The sequence below is a fragment of the Balaenoptera physalus genome, assembly GCF_965194825.1.
Source record: "Balaenoptera physalus genome assembly, chromosome: 1".
NCBI classification, from domain to species: Eukaryota; Metazoa; Chordata; class Mammalia; order Artiodactyla; family Balaenopteridae; genus Balaenoptera; species Balaenoptera physalus.
Genome location: NC_138882.1, coordinates 63367351 through 63382568, shown reverse-complemented (window position 1 = coordinate 63382568; position 15218 = coordinate 63367351). Strand labels below are relative to the sequence as shown.

The following is a 15218-nucleotide window of genomic DNA, read 5'->3' as shown; positions in this document are numbered from 1 at the left end:
CTGTATGGCCAAAGGCTGAATTGTGTCCCCACTAAATTCATATGTTAATGGCCTAACTTCAAGTATACCACAGAATGTGACTGTATTTGGAGATAAGGCCTTTACAGAAGTAATAAAGGTAAAATGAGGTCATATGGGTGTCCTCATAAGAAGAGGTTAGGTCTTTTGCCTCCTTAGGTAGGTTTATTCCTAGGTATTTTATTCTTTTTTTTTTTTAACATCTTTATTGGAGTATAATTGCTTTACAATGGTGTGTTAGTTTCTGCTTTATAACAGAATGAATCAGCTATACATATATATATGTTCCCATATCTCCCCTCTCTTGCATCTCCCTCCCACCCTCCCTATCCCACCTCTCTAGGTGGTCACAAAACACCGAGCTGATCTCCCTGTGCTATGCAGCTGCTTCCCACTAGCTATCTATTTTAAAAGGGCCTTACTTCTTTTTTTTTTAATTAAAAATTTTTATTGAATTTTTGAATTTTATTTATATTTCTATACAGCAGGTTCTTATTAGTCATCCATTTTATACACATCAGTGTATGCATGTCAATCCCAATCTCCCAATTCATCACACCACCACCACCACCCCCCTGTGGCTTTCCCCCTTTGGTGTCCATATGTTTGTTCTCTACATCTGTGTCTTAATTTCTGCCCTGCAAACCAGGTCATCTGTAGCATTTTTCTAGGTTCCACATATATGTGTTAATATATAATATTTGTTTTTCTCTTTCTGATTTACTTCACTCTGTATGACCGTCTCTAGATCCAACCACATCTCTACAAATGACCCAGTTTCGTTCCTTTTGATGGCTGAGTAATATTCCATTGTATATATATGTACCACATCTTCTTTATCCATTCGTCTGTCAATGGGCATTTAGGTTGCTTCCTTGACCTGGCTATTGTAAATAGTGCTGCAATGAACACTGGGGTGCATGTGACTTTTTGAATTATGGTTTTCTCTGGGTATATGCCCAGTAGTGGGATTGCTGGGTCATATGGTAATTCTATTTTTAGTTTTTTAAGGAACCTCCATACTGTTCTCCATAGTGGCTGTATCAATTTACATTCCCACCAACAGTGCAAGAGGGTTCCCTTTTCTCCACACCCTCTCCAGCATTTGTTGTTTGTAGATTTTCTGATGATGCCCATTCTAACTGGTGTGAGGTGATATCTCATTGCAGTTTTGATTTGCATTTCTCTAATAATTAGTGATGTTGAGCAGCTTTTCATGTGCTTCTTGGCCATCTGTATGTCTTCTTTGGAGAAATGTCTATTTAGGTCTTCTGCCCATTTTTGGATTGGGTTGTTTGTTTTTTTAATATTGAGCTGCATGAGCTGTTTATATATTTTGGAGATTAATCCTTTGTCCATTGATTCATTTGCAAATATTTTCTCCCATTCTGAGGGTTGTCTTCGTCTTGTTTATGGTTTCCTTTGCTTTGCAAAAGCTTTGAAGTTTCATTAAGTCCCATTTGTTTATTTGTGTTTTTATTTCCATTACTCTAGGAGGTGGATCTAAAAAGATCTTGCTGTGATTTATGTCAAAGAGTGTTCTTCCTATGTTTTCCTCTAAGAGTTTGATAGTGTCCGGTCTTACACTTAGGTCTCGAATCCATTTTGAGTTTATTTTTGTGTATGGTGTTAGGGAGTGTTCTAATTTCATTCTTTTACATGTAGCTGTCCAGTTTTCCCAGCACCTAGGTACCTTATTCTTTTTAATGTGATGGTAATGATGTCATTTGCAGCAATATGGATGGACCTAGAGATAATAATACTAAGTGAAGTAAGCCAGACAGAGAAAGACAAATATCATATGATATCACTTATATGTGAAATCTAAAACAAAAACAAAAAACAAACAACAACAACCAAAAAAACCCCCACAATACAAATGAACTTATATACAAAACAGAAATAGACCCACAGACAAAGAAAACAAACTTATGGGTACCAAAGGGGAAGGGAGGGGGGAGGGATAAATTCAGAGTTTGGGATTAACATATACACACTACTATATATAAAATAGATAACCAACAAGGACCTACTGTATAGCACAGGGAACTGTACTCAATATTTTGTAATAACCTATAAGGGAAAAAATCTGAAAAAAAAATAGATATATATGTATGTATAACTGAATCACTTTGCTCTACACCTGAAACACAACATCGTAAATCAACTATACTTCAATTTAAAAAAAATTTTTTTTTAATTAAAAGAATGAGGTTAGGACACAGACTGATGGGTAACCATCTGCAATCCAAGGAGAGAGGCCTTAAGAAACCAACCCTGCTGCCAACTTGATCTCAGATTTCTAGCCTCGGGAACTGTGAGGAAAATAAGTGTCCGCTGTTTAAGCCACCCAGTCCGTGGTATTTTGTCATGGCAGCCCTGGCAAACTAATACACTACCTCATTTTTTTTTTATAATATTTCTGTAAAAGTGGGTATAAATATCCATTCTCAAGGTGATGAATCAGAGGCTTAGAAAGGTAAAGTAACTTTCCAGAGGTCACACAGCCAGCAAGTGGCGAAGCCAAAATCTATCTGATTCTAACTTCTCTTTTTTCTTCCCACCTGGCCCCTGAGGCCACACTCGATTCTAACCCTGAAACTTCCTTTGTGCCCTGTTCCAAAACACCAGGCTTGGAGATTCCCATGAAAATGAAAATATTAACAGAGAGCATCACATAAAAACCTGTGCCTGGGATTTCAAAGGCACAAGACTGAGCAGGGCTGCTGAAGTCAGATGAGGTATAAATAACATCACAATATTTGTAGAAAAGCAAGAAGGAGAACGACTTCCCTCTCTGAACCACAAGGCTTTTAAGCTTGAGGAAACTCTCACAATTTTTTCAGCAGAGGAGAATTGATCACATTTTCTGGGTTCAGAGGACACAAAGACTGATAATGGATTTTCAGCTGGAAAATCTCCTAGAGAACTCTGCGTATCTGTCTGCTACCTTGTCAACATTAGTGGAGTGGGTAAAAATGCTTAGTTTGCAAACTACAGGATTCAAATGTGCCCCCAAAAAACAACAACAAAAAAGCTTTGTTTACTCTTCTCTGACTCAACTTCTATTTCATGCACTGATTCTGGCCATTGGCAGAAGCCTCAATCCAGTCCCTTGAGGGGAAAATGGTATTCACTTCAAGTTTAAACGGAGTCATTTCCACGTCCCCCTCCCCCATCTTCCTCATGCCTAAGTGGCAGCTGTTTATGCTACCATCATTCTATCATGGGCACCTGTTCTCACAGGCACTTGCTGGAAAGTCTCAGACTCCATCTGGTTTCCAGTCCTTGGTCCACAAGGAGACTTTCTGTTTTCCCTCATCCAGGTTTCAAGGTACACAGGCCATCACTCAGCACATCTGAGCCCCTCCTTGCTGCCCCAAAGGATATCAGAGCCCTTCCTCCTGATGGACCTTCCAGGCAGGAGGAGACTGAAATGCAGCATCAGACCCGTCAGTTGTGATGCTATGCAAACCCGCTCTCTCTCTACTCCCCCTGCAGAGGCTTGGTGGCCGCCTCCTACAGCAAAAGGTGGCCTTGACTCTCAGACTCCCAGCCACTGACACCATCTCAGCCCAGAGAGGGAAGGCCAACATGGAGCTCTTTTCCAGGGACACTGACCTTGCCTCTCAGGTCTCCAGCTCCCCATCTCACTCCCCTCTCAACTAGTCTCCAGGCCAGGGCCAGGACCCCTCGTGGCTCAGTGCTTCTCTTAACAATCTGTTGTTTTTGAGCAGATTATTTCGTGATTTCGACTCTTGCAAATCAAAACTGTGGCTTTTAAGATCACTGTTTCTGCTTTAAGTTTTAAGAATTCCTAAGCCTCTGATTTCTTGCCTCAAAAAAATAGACATAATTATACTTACTTTTACAGGGAAATTATTATAAGAATGAAGTCAGCCCATTTTGGAACACAAAAGCCAAGAATTTGATTCTCTGCTGTCTGTATTTTGGGAAATCCCTGCCCAATATAATCACACTACTGAATGAAGAGAGGGTAAATCCAGGAATTGCAAAGGGAGAGAAATGCTCAAGTATTTTATTCTAAATCTTACCACTACCACACAGAGGGGGAAGGGGAGGGTGGGATGAACTGAGAGAGTAGCACTGACATATATACACTACCATGTGTAAAATACATAGCTAGTGGGAAGCTGCAGGATAGCACAGGGAGATCAGCTCGGTGCTTTGTGTCCACTTAGAGGGGTGAGATAGGGAGGGTGGGAGGGAGGCTCAAGAGGGAGGGGATATGGGGATATATGTATACATAAAGCTGATTCACTTTGTTCTACAGCAGAAACTAACACAACACTGTAAGGCAATTATACTCCAATAAAATAAATAAATAAATAAATCTTAGCACTACCATGTTGTATAATAATATATCATCATAACATGATAATGTATTATATCACATATAATTATTTATTATAATACTATAATATCACATGTATTATATATATATATCCTGTATTATATTTCTCTGTCATTCATGAATGGGAGAGTATTTCCAGCCCTGTTCACCCTGCTAGACCAGACACCTCCACAGAGAACAAGACCCTCATTTAACAGAGTTCCACACTTTACACAGAAGCACACACAGCTCTCTCCCTCACTTCATTCAGGTTTCTGTCCAAATGTCACCTCTCCAGTGAGGTCATCCCTGGCCCCGTCTCTCAAACAGCACACACCCATCCTCATCACCCTTTTTCTCTCATCCTCCTTTGTTTTTCTTCATCACTCTTATCACCTGACATGCATTACACATGTGGGTTTTTTCTTATATGTGTCTACCACACACACCTAGAATGTAAGCTCTGTGAGAGCATGAACTTTGACTGCTTGGCTCGATGTCCTATTTCCAATGACTAGAACATTCCCTGCAGATAATAGACACCCAGCATTAGTGGAAAGGAAGAAAGGAGGGGACTAAACAGGCCAGCTGTCACCCTCCCTCTCTTGCATCTCAAATGGTGCCTCCAAAGGTTCTAGCTCAAGAGTATCCACAGGAGCTTTTTTTTCCCCTACTTTCTTTTATTTATTTATTTTTTTCTTTCCATCTTTTTAAAAAAAAATCAAAGTATCGTTGATTTACAATGTTGTGTTAGTTTCAGGTGTACCACAAAGTGATTCAGTTATACATACATTTTTTTTTTTCAGATTCTTTTCCCTTATAGGTTGTTACTACGTATTGAATAGAGTTCCCTGTGCTGTACAGTAGGTTCTTGTTGGTTATCTATTTTATATATAGTAGTGTGTATATCCCACAGAGTCTTGGAAAGAAGCTACCTAGAGCTTGTCCTCTGCCTTCTTTCAGGAACCAGAGCCCTGGTTCTTCCTCTGCGTTTCTCTTACTCCTGCTGACTCAGCACAGTTTGCCAAACACTGCCTTCCCTGGACCGGCTTCCTCAGAGCCGCGTGCCCTTCAGGGGGGGCCCGTGCAAAGCCTGCTGCCTGCACCACCGCTAGGCAGCGTCGCCCTAGAACTGCCTTTCTCTCCTCTGCCTCCGGGGATCCCACGGAGAGAAAAAGCTGAGTGGGGAGGGACTGGGGTTATCCCGGTAGGCAGCACTTCACTTTCTTCAGGCCTTGATGTCTTCGTGTTGGCCCAGAGCTGAAGGAAGTAAAGTCACGCCCACCCAGAACAGCCAACCACGCCGCAAGAGGCCAGTTCCTCTGTGGCCTATTACTGCACTTCTTCCATCTCCCATTCTCTCCCACTGGGCTTTTTGCACATGTGCTTCACCTCCCTAGAATGACCTTCCCAACCCCCCTTGGCCGGGCCAACTTTTGCTCGTGTTCAGGACCCCACACAAACGTGGCACTTCCCAGCCACACCCACCTCCTCCGCAGTCTGGGTTAGGCCTCTGCCTTGCCATGAGCCCCTGTGTTCTGCTCTGTCAGCTTTTATCATTCTGCCTTGTGGTATAATCAGCTTCCCCACTTGTGAGCAAGCCTACTGAAAACAAAAGTTCTGGCTTACTTCTTTTGGACCTCCTGTCCTTTACCCAGAGTCAGACACACAGAACCAGTGAAATGTATGTTTGCTCACTCATTGGTTCATTCCCTAAATACTGGAGCAGGCACTGTACTTGGTGCTCAAGGCACTAGAGCAAAGACAGATGAGATCTCTGTCCTCAAGGAATCTGTATCCTAATAAGGGAGACAGACAATAAACACATAGACAAATAATTGTAGATCAGTAGTAAGGTCACGAAGAAAATAAACAAGGTACTTTGATCAACATCAGCGGGGGGATCCTGCGTTAGGAAGAGTGATCAGGGCAGGCACAGGAGAAGGAATAAATGAAAGAATGAATGGGTCCGCTAAAGTAGGCTAAGGCCAGCCCCGAATGTGTAGGGCTCACCCTGTGATTCTAGAAGGCAGCTCACAAAGGATGGAGAAACTCACATTCAAATTCAGATACAGCCTCTAGAAGAAATGCCCAATAAGATTCCCTGCCCTGGAAGATGAGAACAGGATGTCAGGGCAGCCCCTATCACCAAGGGTGTTCTAGCCTTAAGGAATACAACCCTCTGAGGGGAGATACCTGGGAATCCAAAGAAAGGAAATAAGGAAATGAGGCTGCTTTCTGGCTCATCCAGACCAACAAGAGAGGAGAGCCTTCCTGAGTTCCTGCCTCAGGTGCTGCTGACCTACCCAGACAGCACTGTTGGGGGAGCTACATCCTGGAGAGGAGGGCTCCTGGGTGACGACCCTTCCGCTCCTGCTCCTGAGGCGCTGTCCTGCCCCATGGGGTTTATGGAACATGCCACACCTACCGGCAACAGGTGCAGGTCTCTTTTGTCAGCGGTGGCACTTCCTGGGCCTCCGAAGAACCCAGCCCACACCCAATGGGGATGGCATCTTGTCTCTCCAGTGGAGGGAGAAATGGCCTCCAGTTGTCCTTCCAGGTGTTCTGGACGTCCTCGTGAGAGCTTCCAAAATGCTAGGCCTACCGCCACCCTGAGTGGGAAGTAAATGCCGGCATATGGCAGATATAAGACTATTTGCAGATAATAAATAATAGCCAACATGCAGTGAGTGCTTACTTACTCCGTGCCAGAGTGTAAGTAATATTTATTCACATACACATAAGTGTAAGTGCTTCTATAACGGCTGGTTAGATTATATTGAATAAACAAGACCAACTTCATTTCTCAATCTCATCCAAGGCACAGTGCGACGGACACTCAGGTAGGATCTTGCCTTCTGGGCCTCTGTGAGTGAGGGATGCCTGGAGAAAGCCTCCAATTGCCATATGCTTAAGGTCCCACATCTTTAAAGTGTGTTCACTGCTTTCCTTAAAAATCCTGGGACTTCCCTGGTGGCGCAGTGGCAAGAATTCGCCTGCCAATGCAGGGGACACGGGTTCGATCCCTGGTCCTGGAAGATCACACATGCCGTGGAGCAACTAAGCCCATGTGCCACAACTACTGAGCCTTCACTCTAGAGCCCAAGAGCCACAACTACGGAGCCCACGTGCCACAACTACTGAAGCCCCTGTGCCTAGAGCCCGTGCACTGCAACAAAGAGTAGCCCCCGCTCGCCGCAACTAGAGAAAGCCCATGCGCAGCAACGAAGACCCAATGCAGCCAAAAATAAATTAATTAATTAATTAATTTTAAAAATCTATTAAAAAAATATGACACAAATCAACATATCTACGAAAAAAAAAATCTTGAACCTGAAAAATGAGAACACAAACCCCTCCTGGCAGGTAGAGTGAGCACTTGGGAACATGTCTGGTGAAGGGGCTATGCGGCAGTGCACACCTGATTCTCATCAGCTCACCCACACACGGGTCACTAGGAAGAGAGTGAGCAGGTGTGCACAAGTCCTCTCTGCCCAGCCCAGCCCTGCCCGGCACTGTGGGATCCTTGATCTACTTCCTCCTGGCATTTCCTGTGCCGTAAATCTGCACCCTCCCTCCCTCCCTTCTTCCCTCCCACATCCCCTGCATCTCTACAGAGTCTGTCTCTGGCCTCCCCAGGTGCTTCCTGAGCTGTCATCTCTGATCAGAGCTCTGCTCCCTGGGACCTGGAGCTCCCTTGCCTCTAGATCATGTCAATGCTCCAGCACCACTTTGGAAGGGGCTGGGTGGGGCAGGGAGTAGGGTGGGTAGAAGCCAGGGAGAGAGGAAATAAAACACAGGAAGAAGAGAGGGAGACAAAAAGAAGAACAAAGAAGAGCAACGAAAAGAAGAAAAGAGAAGGGGAACAGGAAAATGCCTGGGCAGTGGAAAGATGAAGAGGAGCATGGGGAGAGCAAGAAGGCTGCAGGGAGAGTGTGGTCTGGGGAGGCCCAGCAAAGCATTGAGCCAAAGACGACGGGGCTGGTGACCAAAAGGAAAAGATGATCACCAGGGACGATCTCAGACTTCTGTACTTGTCCTGGGCTAGTGGGTCTCAAATTTTAATGTGAATAAAAATCACTTGGGATGCTTGTTAAAACACAGATTCCTTTACCAGAGTTCTGAGTCTTTACATCTGGGCGGTGTCCTGGAAATCCGTTTTGTTGGTGTTCTTTTTTAACAAGTGGCCCAGGAGCTTCTGATGAAGATGTTGGGAAATGCTGTCCCTTGTTGTTAGGGGGGCACCTTGTGACACGCAAACTCCGAGGCAGTTACCCTCAGAATTTGACATTTTAAATATTCAGCTTTGGAACTGAACTGCCTTGGACCATGTCTGCAAAAGCTGGGCTCCAGTGATGGGCTGATTCTGCAGGAATCCGGGAGGCTGGCAAAGGCTCCCTGAATGACATGATTCTCATCTGTGGTGTGGAAGGTTAAGTTAGACAATCTTCAAGGATCCTTTCACCTGGAAGAATCCTTCTATTCTCCTGAAATGTGATGCCCATCCTGGTCCAGCTGATAGATTCTGTTTTCAGAGACCAAAAACCTTGCCCCCAATTCCTTCCTCCTCTATCGATACATGTTAGACAGTAGAAGTGTTTTGCCTGTTTAAAGGCACATTTTAAGAACGAACTTTGTGCTTTACGACCTACTTTGAAGTTGATGTCAACATGTTAAGTTATATGTGTAATATTTCACACCTTTCTATTTGAGTATCTCTAATTCCTTACAAAGAAGACGATTTGTGTTTTAAAGTATATGTAAAGTATAGAATTCAAGATCAAGGTGTCAGCAGGTTTGGTTTCTTCTAAAGCCTCTTTCCTTGGCTTGCAGATGGCCACTTCTCACTGTGTCCTTACATGGCCTTTCCTCTTTGCTGCACGCCTGGTGCCCTTCTGTGTGTCCAAATCTCCTCTTCTTATAAGAACACCAGTCAGGTTGGATTAAGGCCCACCCTAAAGGCCTCATGTTTATTTAATTGCTTCTTTAAAGGCCCTGTCTCCAAATAGAGTCACATTCCAAATATCTCCAAATAAAGGGCTTCAATGTATGAATTCTGAGGGGATACAATTCAGCCCCAAACAGTTCCAATCGCCTCAATCACAAAAGCTTAAAGTGGGCAGATGGCTTACCCAAAGGCAGACCATCCATAGGTTAGTCAGCAGGCCACCAAGTGGCTTCATATGAAAACCCTGTCCAGTGAAGAATAATGGTAATTACGTAGAAAAATCATATTCCTTCTTGAGAACTTGGAGTGGAAAATATAAAAAGAAGCAGGCAGTTGGACAGAGGAAGAAGTGCTGAACTGTTGATGGTATTTATCCCCAGGCTCGTCCCTTCCATTTGTCCCATGCCCTGGTGCTCAGCAAAATGTTTGAGATAAACTCCTTGAGTCCAGCTTTGAAATAAGATTGCTCTTCCAGCAACTTTTTTTTCTTCGGGCAATATCTGGCATCCTGCCTCGTCTCTGGAATGCCTCATTCCTTGCTTCTAGTTTACTAAAAATGAAAGAGCTCCCCCAGCTACCTTCTATTTGGAGGCACTGAGGAGAACAAGAGTAATTGCAGAGACAGCGTGGAATATTCCCCAGTGAGATGCAAGCTCTATTCAATGTTCCAGTTACTCTCGCTGTGGTACATATGACCCCGAACTTATGGCAAAAACAAAACAAAACAAAAACATTTGATTATGCCCACATATTCTGTGGGTCAGGAATTCAGAGAGGGAGAGCTTATCACTGTACAACAATGTCTGGACTCTCAGCTGGGAAGACTTGAACAATCAGAGCCTTCTGAAGGCTCACTGGCTCACATGTCTTGTAGTCGATACTGGCTGTTGGCTGGGACACCTATACGTGTCCTCTCCATGTGGCTGCTTGGACTTCAGTGCGAAGTGCCTGGGTTTTAAGAATGAGATCCCAAGGGAACCAGGCAGGACACTATATCACCATGTATGATCTAGCCTCACTTCCACTGTGGTCATAAATTTGCCCAAATTGGGCTTCCCTGGTGGTGCGGTGGTTAAGAATCCGCCTGCCAATGCAGGGTACACGGGTTCGAGCCCTGGTCTGGGAAGATCCCACGTGCCGCGGAGCAACTAGGCCCGTGAGCCACAACTACTGAGCCTGCGCATCTGGAGCTTGTGCTCCGAAACAAGAGAGGCCGCGACAGTGAGAGGCCCACGCACCGCGATGAAGAGTGGTCCCCGCTTGCCACAACGAGAAAAAAGCCCTCGCACAGAAACGAAGACCCAACACAGTCAAAAATAAATATAAATAAATAAATAATTAATTAAAAATTTGCCCAAATTCAAGAAAAGGGAACATAGACCCTGCCCCCCCAACAAGAGAAATGGCAAGATCACGTTGTAGGAAGACAGGAAATACTGTTGTGGTCATCTTTGGAAAATACAGTCACCACAGCATATCCTCAGGCCACAGTACTTCACATCCTCCCACGTGCAAACTATACCGATGCCCTCCCCCAAGACCACCAAGTCCCAGTTCATCATGACACCAGCTCAAGTCATTTCAGTCTGGTCCACGTGTGCGTGAATTCCCCAGATGCAGCAATTAAAGCTCCACTTCTCCAATCTAAATACCAGAGAATGAGCTTTGGCCCCTACACAGCCAATATACAATGAGGGGAATCTAACGAATGTGGACACTATTGTTCAAAAAGGGGGAAAACAAGAGCCACACAGCAATCACAGGTCTGTAAGCAATCCTGAAATCCAGCTGAGCACATGGGGCCAGTTTTTGTTGCAGGTTCAGCTCTGCTGCTTTGTTTTGTGGCTCTTAGCTCTTCCCTCGGAGCTCTTGGTTCTGCCCTTTGAGTCATCATTCCATTTCAGTAAGACTGGCCTGAGTTAGCAGCTGAGTAGTTTTCTCAACCAGCTCCTTGTCTATAGTGATTGAGGGGTCCAAAGTTCTCCTTTCATTTCACACTGTTTCTGTCGCTTTCAATCCAAGCCAATGCAGTTCTTTTTAAAACTCTGTGAACTTTTGGGTATTGATTTATAATTTACTCCACTAGGCAAAAAGCCACAGCCACAAATCCTTGGAGATAGGTCTTTCTTTTTTTTTATTTATTTATTTATTTATTTTTTTATTTTTATTTCTGATAGGTCTTTCTTGACCTTCAGCTCCCCATGAGGCTGCTGTGGGGCAACACCTTTAAGACTCTTTTAAGCCATATTATTAAACAGAGAAAGAGGCAAGATTCTAAGAGCTTCTCTGCAGTGAGGGTCGTGAATCTTGGAAGAGGAGAGAGGTCGGGAAGCTGAGCCCACATTTCCATTCAAAGTCAAAAGCCACAAGGAGGGCTGGAAGTGATACTTCTATGGGCAGAAGTCAAAGTCAAACCCTCTTTGGAGCAAAGTTTCACCAAGTTAGACTATAGGACTCTCTTATTAAGCTCAAGTAGAGGACTAATGAAGTAGAGGACCAAGCATGCAAGAAGCCGTGCCGCTAGTGAGGATAGATATAGAACTGCAATTGGAATTGTAGATGAAGAAAACAGTATTGTTATGAATAAAATACTTAATGAAATATTGGCTCCAATAACAAAGATGAGCATACGAGAATCCACCAGCAGTGAACAATTTTAAAATACCACTCCACAAGTTGCTTATTTATTAAAAACAGAAAAAAAAAATACCTCTAAATGGAGAAATGTGATGGATACCAACTTAACTAAGTGATAAAAGTTTACGGCATCGATAATGGGACTGTCTGCCATCTTACACCTCCTGATATGATGTACTGAAAAGGAAAGAATATTACATATGCAGTACTCCTGCCCCACCCCCCAAATTTAATCTGAATCTAAGCATGAGGAAACAATCAGGTAAATCCAAATAGAGGGACATTTTACAAAACAACTGGCTTGAACTCTTCAAAATTATCAAGGTGATAAGAGAATTTTTTTAAAGGTTCAGAAACTGATTTAGATTTTTTAAAAAACACACACAGGACAACTAATGGAATGAATGATCTGAATTCTATCCTGGATTGAAAAAAAAATTTTTTTTCTTCCAGTTTTATTAAGGTATAATTGACATACAGCACTGTAAAAGTTTAAGGTGTACAGCATAATGATTTGACTTACATATATCATGAAACAATTATCACAATAAGCATGGTGATCATCCATCATCTCGTATAGATACAGAATTAAAGAAATAAAAATTGCTTGTGTTGCGAACTCAGGATTTACATTCTTAACAACTTTCATATATAACTTACAGCAGTGTTAATTATGTTTATCATGTTGTACATTACATCCTGAGTACTTATTTATCTTATAACTGGACGTTTGTATCTTTTGACTACCTTCATCCAATTTCCCCTCCCTCCACACCTCACCTCTGGTAACCGCAAATATAATCTTTTTTGCTATGAGTTTGTTTGTTTGTTTGTTTGTTGTTCGTTTTTGAAGTATAACTCACCTACAACACTATTAGTTCCTGTTACACAACATGGTGATCTGGTATTTCTGCACATTTCAAAATGATCACTACAATAAGTCTAGCTATGCTATGTCATCATACAAAGATAACATAGTTATTAACTATATTCCCCACGCTGTATATTTCATACCCATGACTCATTTATTTTGCATCTGGAAGTTTGTACTTCTTAATCTCCCTCACCTTTTTCTTCCCTCCTCCCCACACCCTCCCCTCTGGCAACCACCTGTTTGTTCTCTGTATCTAGAACTCTGTTTCTGTTTTGTTACGTTTGTTCATTTGTTTTTTAGATTCCACATATAAGTGAAATCATACAATATCTGTCTTTCTCTGTCTGACTTATTTCATTTAGCATAATACCCCCTAGGTCCATCCATGTTGTCGCAAATGGCAAGATTTAATTCTTTTTTATGGCTGAGTAATATTCCATTGTGTGTGTGTGTGTGTGTGTGTGTGTGTGTGTGTGTATCTTCTTTACCCATTCATCATCTGTTGATGGGTGCTTGGGTTGCTTCTATATCTTGGGTATTGTAAATAATGGTACAATGAACATAGGGGTGCATGTATCTTTTCTAAATATTGAGACAATTGAGGACGTTTGAATTTGGTCTATATATTAGATAATATGTTTTCAATTGTGAGATTTCCTGAATGTGATACTTTTATGGTTGTCATGTAGGAGAATATCCTTTTTTTAGAAAACATGTGTTAAGATATTTAGAATAATAGTAACTGAATTCTCTGTGAAAAGAACTCTCAAATGGCTTACCAAAAATATATTTGTGTGAATGTGCATCCGTGTGGAAAGAAAAAGCAAATGTGGCAAAATGTTAATTGGTAAATCTAGACAAAGGGTAAATGGGCATTCATTGTACTATTCTTGCAAATTTTCTGTAGGTTTGAATTTTTTTAGAAGGGGTTACGGAAAATATTCGCAACTATAAAGAATGAGTAGTATGTACCGTGTTAATTACTCATATCAACACTCCCCCAGATATGTTGGGGCAACCTTTCTGCAGGCTGAAGCAAAGCTTTTTACTACCCATTTTTGGCAAAGCTCAGCAAGATGAGGTAACTTTCCCAAGGTCACAAAGAAAAGTGTTAAATAAGGTACCAAATAAGCAGAAACCAGAAAGCCAAAGATTCAGACACCCCCAAATTTCCAAAATTTTCCTACCCACATGAAAATATCTTCTTCATCCTTGACTAAATAGGAAAATTCAAATAAGGGATTCTGCTTCTTTTTATATCATTAACTAGTGTGTTCAGTAGATTAAAAGATGAGTTCCGGAAGAGAATATATTGATATAAAAATAAATTAATTAAATGAAATTAGGTGTGCTAAGATAATGGAATTCAAGTTGACATTCTCTGGCATTCCTCTTCATTCTTTTGGTGTTCGGCCAAGGGGAATGCAAGACAAGGGGTTAGCGCTGCTAGGAATAACTGCCATCAGCCACCAATTTAGGGAGTCACTAGAGGAGAACAATTCTCAGATTTCAGTGTGCCTCAGGACACATTTTCCTTTCCTTCGTTTATCACCTGCATGCACCATCTCGTGCAAATCCCAGCAATCCGGCACCTGTGGGTCACTGCTCAGCTCAGGTTCTGTGGACCTGATCTCATGCCTGTGGCAAATCTCACTGTGACTTAAAAGCCTGGGGAGAGTAGCCTAGAGAGGTGGCCTCAGTCAGGACACTGTGGAGCCAAAAGAGTGTTGTGTAGTTCTGTTGAATTAAAAAAAAAAAAAAAAATCTCTGTATGTGCATGACCTTGAGGAACAGGACTGCTAGAGACAGATAAGATTATTTTATTCCTCCCTCTCTCTCTCAAGTGAACCAAATATTACAATCCCCATTTTGTCTTCCCAGACTCAGGGATCAGGTTTGCGCTTTTCTCTTCTTGCTTCTTTTAGTCAGAGGTGATTACCTTCAAGTTTGCTTTAACAACTCATGGCGTATGTGTGATTTTATGTGTGATACATTAAATAGTAGTTTTAGAAAATCTGTTTTCCAGTTAGCCTAACTAAAATAGCTTGTCGTGGAAGAGATACCAACCGTCCTAGGAAACAGAGGCTGGTATATGCTGAGATTCTTTAACTCCAAGGTCTTGACAGCAGTTTACCGTCATCAGAATAAAGATACCAATAGACTCCAGAACTACCCGTATTAGAAACATTCCTTCCTCACAGTTCAAGCTGCAGGGGAAAAACAAAGAACCTGGAGCCAGAAAGGCAGCACCTGCCCTTGATTCTCTCACCAATGAGAAAGAGATAACTCATGGTAACTCAATTTACATTTTATTTTTCACTCCTTTGACTTCTTGCTCAGTCCTATACTGCCTGGCTTGCCCGGTATATTCACAGGATTCCTCGCCA

General features: G+C 42.5%; 1 long non-coding RNA gene across 1 annotated transcript; it reads left to right on the top strand.

Moving 5' to 3' along the window:
• The first annotated feature begins 10421 nt into the window (after nt 1-10421).
• On the top strand, nt 10422-12325 carry LOC309649580. Its single transcript, XR_014257209.1, has 2 exons — nt 10422-11440; nt 11498-12325. It is a non-coding gene; the product is annotated as an uncharacterized lncRNA (long non-coding RNA).
• The last annotated feature ends 2893 nt before the right edge of the window (nt 12326-15218 follow it).